This window comes from Mesocricetus auratus, unplaced genomic scaffold (assembly GCF_017639785.1).
Source record: "Mesocricetus auratus isolate SY011 unplaced genomic scaffold, BCM_Maur_2.0 Super-Scaffold_4256, whole genome shotgun sequence".
Lineage (NCBI taxonomy): Eukaryota > Metazoa > Chordata > Mammalia > Rodentia > Cricetidae > Mesocricetus > Mesocricetus auratus.
The window spans coordinates 122,196,607-122,199,492 of NW_024429182.1; positions in this window are offsets into that span (position 1 = coordinate 122,196,607).

Here is a 2,886-nt window from a genome sequence, read left to right on the forward strand (position 1 = left end):
AGGAAAAATATGTAGGGGGTCTTTAATTGAGGGAGGGAGGTCAATACAGAAAAATTGGAGGGAGGAGAGACAAATAATGTTAAGGTTTTTGATAAATCAAGGAAGCATACTACTTTATATTTACTTAAAGTTATATATAAGAGTATGTTCAAATACACACACACGTGCACATATATATATACACATATATATTCAAAATACACATGTATTAAATGAAGCCATGCCACTTAAGTTATAAAAATCCTCAGAAGATCAGACTGTATAACAAAAACCCCAATACCAGACATGAGAATATTCCATCTTAGTTGTTGGATGAGAAATCCAGGTGACTTGCAAAACAATATAATATATTGTCTTTGCCTTTGCTTGCCTCTCAGAGGTTGAAAGTAAGTCCCTATTGCTGATGATTCCATACATTTCAGAGACAGGAGTAAAACATTCTGAACTACATCTAACCTGCAAGCTTGTTTCCTGAAATCTAGCTTCCATGGTGCTAGAAGGTGAAATGCAGGTTTGCCATATCCCAAGTGAGGAAAGCAATCAACAGTCTTATCCAACTATGAACCACAATGGAACCAGAATGGCAATAAATACCTCAATATACAGTGGTGGTGCTCATATCTTGGTGGCAACCAAAAGTTGTCTAATCAAACTGAAGGAGGCAAATGATACCTAGTACTGTAAACGAGGTCAACTACTCAGGGCTGGTGAGGGTATGTATCTTAGTGCAGAACCTTCTATTGCTACTACTTGACTAGATCAATATAATTCCCAACAGCTTTCTAAAACTTATTTTTAATTTTTTATAAATGAAGAGATGATGCACTTTCCAATTCATTCTGTGAGATCACTGTTGCAAGAAAAGAAAAACAACACGATATCTCAAGAAAATAAAAGGACAGACCACTATTTCTGAAGAACACGGATGTAAAAAATTCCCACAAAGTAGACTCCAGTAGATCCCATCAAAATACTAAAGGGAGCCTGTGATGGCCATTCTTGGTTGTCAACTTGACTACATCTAGAATTAACTAAAACACACAGAATGGAGGGCACTCCTGTGAGAGATTTTTGTTTAATTTGAAGTAGGAAGACCCACTTATAATGGGAATCTTCGAGGTGGGAAAACACACCTTTCATCCAGATCTTTTGAGGTGGGGAGACTCACCTCCAATCTGGGAAGTCTGCTGCTGGCACCCTACAAAAGGGCATGGAAGAAGGAAAATTTGATCTTCCCCCCCTTGTTCCCACTAGGAAGTCTATTACTTCCCTGGCATTGAACCTACTTTTTAAGGATTCCAGTGTATACATCCAGTTGAGACATCCTGACTTGTGTACTAAACAACCACTGGATTATTGTACCTTCCATTCATAGCCAGCCATTGTTGGATTAACTGGACCACTGCTTGTAAGTTATTCTAATATTTTTTCTCTATGTAGATATTCATTCTATAAGTTCTGTTACTCTGGAGAACCCTGACTAATACAGAGCCATTTCCAGCAGACCACACAGATCTTCTATTAAGCCTCTCCCACTCCCCATCCGTTTGTCCCTGATGCCAACTGCCACAGGCATTCTCTGGGAACATGATGGTAAGGCTATGTCAGCCAAGGAAGTCAAGCAACTCCCAGGTATCAGCAAAAGAAACACCAGAAGTCCGGCTGTTTGTACTAAGAAGTGTCTTTATTTTACAAGTGCTAAGAGGTCTCTCTCTTGTAGGAGGGAGCAGTCTTATATATAGTCTTACAACACAATAGAAAAACCCCAGGTGGAAGAGAGTGTGTTTTCCTCGTGCTAGATGTTGATGTCAGTGGGGCTATGTGGGGGCAGTAAGCCAGAACTAGAAAACAGGATGCACCTTTGGCTACCAGCTGACAAACAACTCAAAGACCCTGTGGGGGCTAGGCCCCAACAGGTGATAAAAAGATCTTCACTACCCTTCTTCTTCAAATTCAATCCCCCAATTTCATTCCCTGCTCTACAATAGACTACCAGCTGTGGCACCTCCTCCCTCTCTGCCCCCAGTGGAGACTAAATAGATCCTGGTGGCATGAAGAGGCACAGATAATAATTTATGGGACCAGGCTCAAATGCTTTCCTTCATCTTGTGGACCCTCTCAGCACCCACTCCTAACTCATCTCCATCCCAATACCTAGAAACACAATCTAACTGGAACCTCCAATGCTCACATCTGGCAGAATCTCAGGAATGTTCTCTACCTGGAAACCCAAAGCATCAAACTCTCATTAGAACCAGAATGGGAAACAGAAACCAATGAAGAGGACACCCACTCAACAAAGACAAAACTACATATTATCACCTAGATTTAAAATCTTCCCAAAATCAGATGCCAAGAAGCCAGCATAATCAATAACATCCAGGATAATATATCTCCATTAAAGACCAGCAACCCTACTACAGCAGGCTCTAAGAAAAGCAACACAGATAAAGCACAAGACATGAACTTCAAGATAGCCTTTAATGAATATGTTAAAGGACCTTAAGGAGGAAATGAATCTCTTAAACAAACCTGTGAAAACACAAGCAACAGTGCTATGAAACAAAGAAACCAGCTCAAGACCTTATAGTGGAAATAGAGTCAATAAAGAAAACTCAAACTGAGAGGAAATTGGATACGAAAAATTTAGGAACTTGAATGGAAAACTCAGAGGGAAGCCTCACCGAAAAAATACAAAGGATGGAAGAGAGTATCTCACACATTGAAGACAAGATAGAAGAAATAGGATTCTCCAATCAAAGAAGATGTTAAATCTAAAAAACTCTGGCACAAAATATCCAGTACAACAGGGATAGTATGAGAAGACCAAATCTAAAAATAATAGTGTGGTGATACCTTGCTTGTATATATAAATCCTGCCTGAGG